The sequence below is a fragment of the Ceratosolen solmsi genome, unplaced genomic scaffold, assembly GCF_000503995.2.
Source record: "Ceratosolen solmsi marchali unplaced genomic scaffold, CerSol_1.0 scaffold41, whole genome shotgun sequence".
Lineage (NCBI taxonomy): Eukaryota > Metazoa > Arthropoda > Insecta > Hymenoptera > Agaonidae > Ceratosolen > Ceratosolen solmsi.
In genome coordinates this window covers 5,447,812-5,455,615 of record NW_011948424.1, presented here as the reverse complement: position 1 = coordinate 5,455,615, position 7,804 = coordinate 5,447,812, and positions in this window count along the sequence as shown.

Sequence of the window (7,804 nt, the reverse complement as noted above, 5' to 3'; positions counted from 1 at the left end):
AATAATAATAATAATAATAATAATAATAATAATAATAATAATAATAATAATAAGATGTTATTTTATTTCACGTTTGTTGAATTTTCTCATGCTTATAAATATAGAATTCCAGTAGCTTTCGCTTCCAGAGTAATATACATGTCCCAAGCTTCACTTATTAGCTTCAATAATATTGTCGTATTATCTCAATAGTTATTGGTAATTCAATTTTTATATTTGAATATTAACTGACAGTTTGTTTAAACTATTTAAATAGTCAAAAAATATTTTTATATATAATAGGATTTGCAGAAGCCTTTTAATCTATACGCTAATTCTTTCTATTCGGTACGCAGTCCAAATATATGAAAATAATATTATTTTTAAAAGTATCCTCGTCCATGAATTAACACTTACTCTCAGATAGAATAAAAATGTTTGTTTAACGAAGAGATGTAAGGTAAATAACCAACAAAAGAAAATCTCAACGGCAAATAATTTCAATTCCGACCGAAATATCTACATAACGCATAGTGAAATGAAACCGGCGTATAATAGCAGTCCTTGTATTTTCGACCCTTGAAGCTTTTACAACGACCGATGAATTACAAGTAGTCACTTGACATACAGATATGCATAGCTCATATAAAAAAAAAAAAAAAAAAAAAAGAAATGAAATGACAGAAAGAAAAAGAATAAACAACAACAAAAAACTCGCTCTCTGGAGAAGAGAAGGAAAATAGGGAGACGAAGCCAGGAATAATTAAGAGCGGCGCTTTCCGCAATCAGGGAGCTCGAGGTGGCACTCGGCCCCCAACCAACACAATCTCACTTGGATGAAGAGACGAACAACCTTAGCGAAGGTAACCTGCTCTTGCCATTCAAAGCGGGACTAGGTATTTTAAGGGCAAAGGAACTGGTAGGTCACCGACTAAGTACTCGCGTAGCAAATTCTTTACGCTCGGACAGCCTCCCTAATTAGCTATTTTGCTCTCTCTCTCTCTCTCTCTCTCTCTCTCTCTCTCTCTAAACCGCGTGCGCAAAAAATGGGACCTTATTATGGCCTTGTTTAATTTAAATTAGGCAGAAGATTCGGTATTGCGACAATTACGAAAATTAAACTGCAAGACCGCGTTTGGCCTATTTATTTATGCGGGAGAATATTTGGCGATGAGTAAGAAAACATGTGCCGATAAATTATGAATCAAACAGTTATTGGCATTTAATTGTCATACCAACAGCATAATGATAAGATTAGTAAGTACAGAGTGATTGGAAAAATGACGGATGTTAAAGAAATGAATCCGACTAATCGGCTTTAAATGCTGAATGTAATGCTGACGAGCAATAGTGGCGACAGTGATTTTATTTTCGAAAAATAATCTATACCCACATATCACTTATAATAATAATAATAATAATAACAATAATAATAATAATAATAATAATAATAATAATAATAATGATAATAATAACAATAAGGATTTTTATTGGTTGAGTAGTGATGTTAATTGATTCTGCTGTGTTGTTTATGAAAAGGTTTTCTGGAAACACAAACGTCCTTGATATTCTTCATAAATATTTGAAAAAGCTTATCGTTATATTTATTAGCAGCATTACTATAGCGTGAATAATTCAGTAAAATACTTTATAGTATAATGGATCCGTAAGTAATTATCTATTTACTAAACACCTTTAAATATAAAACGTGAAATACAAAAAAATAAAAAAAAGTATCTTCTGGTTACATACATACACCGCTCTAAAATGTTTAAGCGACAATGTGAATCTTACACTAATTGTCGAACAATTAGTGTAAAAATAATAACCATATAAAAAAAAAATGAAAAAGAATATTAATAATATCAGTATATAAAAAAATGTACCAATTCATTCAGCATAGCTTTGATATTAAAATTCTACAAATAATAAATGCAAACAAACATACAGGCTAAAGCATGAAAAAAAACTCGAGAATTCAGATTCTGATATATTAAAGAAGTCAGCAATGTAAAGAAAGTCAAAGTGGGCGAGACGCGGGAGAGAAAGTTGAATAAGATGGCAGAGAGAGAGAGAGAGCGAGAGAGAGAGAGAGAGAGAGAGAGAAACGTGTCGAGCATTTTTTTTATAAACGACTTCTGGGCATAAGGTATAAGTACATTCGATTTGCATGATTCCCAAAGAGGAAGATTACGCGTAAGATCCTCGCTTTCAGTGAAAAAAAAAATGTAGTTTAAACATAGTATATTATTGCGTAACAATAACAATGATAAATTTATAGATCTTGGGCAAAATTGGATACGCAATAATAAATTTTAAAATGATAAAATCAAATTTCTGTTAAAACATTTAATTTCATTTAATGCTTTTTTTTTCAAGATTTTTATTAATGTAAATTTTTTAAATAGAAATGTATCGATAAATTTAAATCCCTGAATTTTAAAAGTGATAAGCCACTACTTTCTGGCAACTCTTTAATTTTAAAAATTCATTTATATACTAATAATCGCTATGTAATTAAGAAATTTTTTTTAACTCTCTTAGTACAAAGGTATTTAAAAACCTGCCCAATGAAACTTGAAAATAATTAAGAATAAGCAGACTGTAATTTACAGAAATAATTATAAGAATTTGCATATATACGTAAAATGGTATATAATGTGTCTCATGAAAATCTTATATTTAAATTATGAATTTGAAATTAAATTTGAATGTAGGAAAATAATGCGAAGCCCCAGAAAGGCAATGAATATTATATGTTGAATTTATTTTTTAATTGAATAAATTGTTCCTTACTGAATTATTAACATCTTGTTAAATCCATGCATGCATGCATGCGACCGCATGCCCCTTATCATTATTATGTAAACACTTTTACACTTTTACTTTTATTATTTTAATTAATTTATTAGAATACGAAAGAAGAATAGGCAGTTGTAGGCATACGACAACAACCACGCATCAGCGACAAAATGCTCGACCACGGATTAGCTTATTAATAAATTCGATTTTATGCTTTCAATTAATTCTAATTTTTAAGTTAATCATAGGACTATAACGCGGAATTTCATTATTCGAATTTTCATTGTATACCACATCGTACTCGCCACATTCACCGCTTATTCCGCAACACTTATATATATATATATATATATAGAGAGAGAGAGAGAGAGAGAGAGAGCGAGAGAGAGGCAGCGCCGACGAGAATAAGAATACCGACAGCATAGACGTGACGCTAAAGGCCATTAGGCTTTTAAATAAAGTTGAGCCAAGAAATTGAAAGAAAATGAGATCGTCACGAGCCATTGTTAAATAAAGCTCCGGGAAGGCAAAAAATGTCACCCAAGCGGATGATATTTCCTACGGAGTTGGAGGGCCGATGCAACAGCAGGGAAAAGGGTGACTCGTGGAAAACTCGTTCACCCGGAGCTCGCTTCCAAAATCCCTGCGGCCATAGACAACTACTGGAGGATCATCCTCCACGTCCACTTGACTCTACGCTCACATTTCACAGCTAGATTTACCGTCTTCCTCGCGCACCTTCCGATGTCGAGGCGGAAGAAGCGAAAGAGAGGAAAAGGCTTTTTAATAGGCTTAGCCGGCAAACTTCGTGAGCCCTCAATCTCGTTAGCCCCGGCGCGACTCTGCAACTCGTGACCCACATGGAAACGCCGATTAATCACGACTAAGCGCGCATTTCTGTCCTCCTCGCTCACTCTCACTCACTCTGTGTACTTTACCTCGCACGCACTTTGACCCCGTCTCATTCCATTTACCTGGCTGCATTGCGAAGGTGTAACCGCTGTGCTCGCGCCACTACGAAAGAACCCAAAAGAAAAGAAAATTTCAATGCAGCAGGGCTTTCCCTCGGCTCGAGTACGAGGCCGTTAAGCGCTTTTGTGCCATATGTTTGTGTGTGTGACTGCGCCTGTAATTACTAAAGGTTTATTTGTTAATGAAACAAAAAGTGCCCTATCTACTACCCTTCTCTAATCTACTTTTTGGTATTCATTAAGTAATGTATTCTTCTATCATATAAATTCTAACATAAATTGTGTATTAAAAGAAAAATTATCAACAAAAAAAAAAAAAAAAAAAAAAAAAAAAAAAAAAAAAAAAAAAAAAAATCATTATTCAATGGAGTATTAAATGGAAATGCCATTTCTTATTATAATTTCAAGAAATAATAGCGATATGTCTTCTTCTTCTTCTTATATGTCTTCTTCTTCTTCTTCTTCTTCTTCTTCTTCTTCTTCGATCTTAAAGATCATTAATTATATAGCTATAAAAAGAGTTGCGGATGTCCCATTCATATACGTAATTTATTATTGATCTCAATTGATTATACGAGACAATTTTTACATACGTAAAACATCTACGTACGCATTAGTCCAAACATAAAAGATATGTATTAGATTTTTTTGCATTAGAGTCAAAGAACAATCAAGTGTTATAAACAAAGTGAATAATTAAATTATTCGGCTCAAAGTTTCATAAATCAAGTTATGTATCGGCTTATTTGACAGTGTCGCAAAAGAAATTTTAACTTACAAACTTTCCAACATATCGAAATAAAACTTCACGTACGTTTATGTGTAATGTATGACAATTGCATTAGCTTGATTTAAAAAAAAAAAAAAAAAAAAAAAAAAAAAAAAAAAAAAAAAAAAAAAGAAAGAAAGTTTTATTATCAATTCAGCCCTTTTTTATTCGGCTGAAAGAAATATCATAACTAATTCTAAACGAAGCGAATATTGAGTCATTAATTATATTACAAGTTATTTGAACACTTTATCTCTCTTATTCGTGCAATTCATATGAAACGAATACAATTAAATTTAAAAACAAAAGTGAAATATACAATCTTTATATAATTTACTATTGAATTGATATCGCCTACTCTGATTATTCTTGCTCTATTCAATATTGAATTCATCAAGCTGCGATTAATTATTTCATATTACATTCTGCTAATTAATAAGCTAATGAATAATACGATATTACGATAAGAAGAAAAGTAAAATTACATACTGACACACATCGACATAGAGACATACTCTATACACTTATATATCATATTCCAAATGGTAAGCCAAAAGGCAAATAATAAACAATTTTCGACGCTGAGATTGTGCAGTTTAACATTACCATCTAACGAATCGTACGCTCGCCGTCTCATTTAATAATTACAATAAATATATTTATTTCGATATCTCATTTTTAATCTTGCCATATTGAAATTGCGCGCGCTTCTCGCGCATTATTACACAGATATTACATTGCCTATACATCTAAACAATGGTAAGGCATTCGTAATTTATCGATTCAAACGGCCAATAAAAGCATGTCTTCGCGAATATTACGATTCCTAGTAGTCTGAGGCTATTAAATGCCTCATTAATTTATCACATTGTATATAAATAATTTTCATTTTCAATAAGCCCAGAGGCTTAAAGCACTAATTTGTTTTAACCGAGTGTGCCTATTTTAAAAGTGTTTGCTGAAAATGTACTCAGATCCTGGAAAAAGTAGCTAAAACCTAGCTCTCATTAGCATTACATTTCTCATCTCTAAACTATATACGCATTGTATTATGAAAAGAATTGAAGATAAATATATAGTCGGCGATAAAATGCTAAAATGCAAATGGAAAAAAACAAAAAAAAAACAAAAAAAAACAAAAAAAAAACAAAAAAAAAACATAACTTCATTGTAATAAGTAAAAGACAAAAGAAAATATTGACCGACATTATTATGGCACTATTTTTTCATTTTTGTTCTTTATTTTCATCTTTTTTTATGTTTTCTTAACACTACGTTTCGAAGTAAAATGAGAATTACCTAAGCGGCAAATGTTGCTTGTACCATACGAATAATCATGAGCATTTTGCTCATGAGAGACGTTCGACAAACGCTATCAGGCTTAAACAATGCCATTGTTGTTTAAGGCGGAGCAGCTCCTCTACCTTGCCCTACAACACGTTACAATTTAAACAAAGAGAGCGAGCCCCAGTAGACGGACTTAAGTTCTTTTAAAGGGCTTGAATTATTTGTATTTGATACCACCGCGGTGGTCGCTACTATACTCTACATATACCCGGCCATCGTGATAAATCACTCGCCGGCAGCGCCACGACACGGCTTCCCCTCCGTGCCTTGTCAAACCTAAGGCAGCATTCATCGTGGCTCGGGTTTGGATGAACTGCGCAACGCAGCCGATCGCCACCAAATCAACACGAGATCCCCGACATGACGACCCTTCGATGGGTGAGGGGGTGGGGGGGGGGGTTTGGGGTCAATCGCCTCGTAGCCCCTCTTGCCGAGAATGAAATGCGCGCGAAATCAGCGAGTCCTCGGCTTCCTTCGGCCCGCATCAGCTACGCCGGAATCTCCAGGGCTCGCTTCCTTAACATCTTTGTGCGGGAAAGTGGGGGGTGTGCTAGGGGATGAGGTCTCAACTTACATAGAGTATTTATGGAATATCGAGTTATCCAGTTCGGGCTTTTAAGAATAAATCTCGGGACAGCGTAGCTACGTGTTATGTCAATGACGCGTTATTGTGATGAATAAGCGATGCGGAAGGAATCAAAATTAATGTCATTCTCTTAGGGGCTATTAGGGGCTGCATTTTATCGAAGGCCGAACGTCATGGGGAGAGGGAAGGGTATTAGCGTGTTTTGTTCAGGGGGTATCGTAGCGTCGTCGGCGCAAGCCTGCAACGTAAAAAGTGCAATTTTCGTCACTTTCTCGTCATCGCCAGTCTCCGAGCGACAAAACGACAATTATAACGAAATTGTTATAATATTATTGGTAATGTGGATATATACGATAAATTGTTATAAAGGTCGACAGCGGTTTAAATGGAGTGCGCGAACAGTGTGAAGGTGTGCTGTGCGAACACTGTGCTCCAAGAGGGGGAAGAAAAAGAGTCGTACAAGCTAAGGACATTAAAATAAGAAAACATCGTACATGGCACGAAAAGACAAAAAAGCTTCTCGCTAACTTTTCCCCTTCCATCTCAACGCGACATCGCCCAACTAACTAGTCTTTCCCTCTACACTCGCCCACCTTTACACACAGAGACGAAGACGGCTCGAGGATAAAAAGTGAGATGAGAAGCTAGGGGACGTCGCCCCTCTGCCCTGGCTCTTCACGGTTAAAGCGACGCGGTTTTAGCACTGCCGATGCCTTCGGGGCTCCTCTGAGAACTGCCGAACGTCGAGAAGAGTTAGTATCGACTTTTAAGATCGGGAAGCGAGTGAGAGGGGACAAGGAAGTGTAGAACGCCGTAAAATATTTACGCGCTTCCGACGGGAGGATTTGTATTTGCTCGCGTGCACGTGCGCGCGAGTCGAGCCGAGTGAGTGAGTGCGCTGCGTCGCTCGTCGAAGCGGAGTTTGATCGGAATTTTCAATGTAGCTGGAACGTTGGCAGGCTTAATTGAATCGAAGAACAAATTTTATTTAACTAACCGAGGTGGCCGTGAGTCCGGGACGGAGGCGAAAGCTTCCTTCATGAATATTCGCTTTTTAGGGTGAATTTGACTCGTCGCCCGGCCACTGTATTTCACTATTATTGACATTTATGCGTGGAAAAAGATTCCCTTTCCAAATTTTGAGAGACCGAGAGAAGAATACACGAATGTGTATTGTGGAGATGATTTTGGACTTGGTTAATGGAATTTTTGACGTTTGAGCCATAAAAGCTAAGGAGGTGATTATCTCGTGAGAAAGGAAATTTTTCGTACGATAACTGGCATTTCGTTTTTCAATGCTTTAGACTTTTGAAGGAAATGATCGCTGTGGTGGGATAGCGGGGGAAAAAA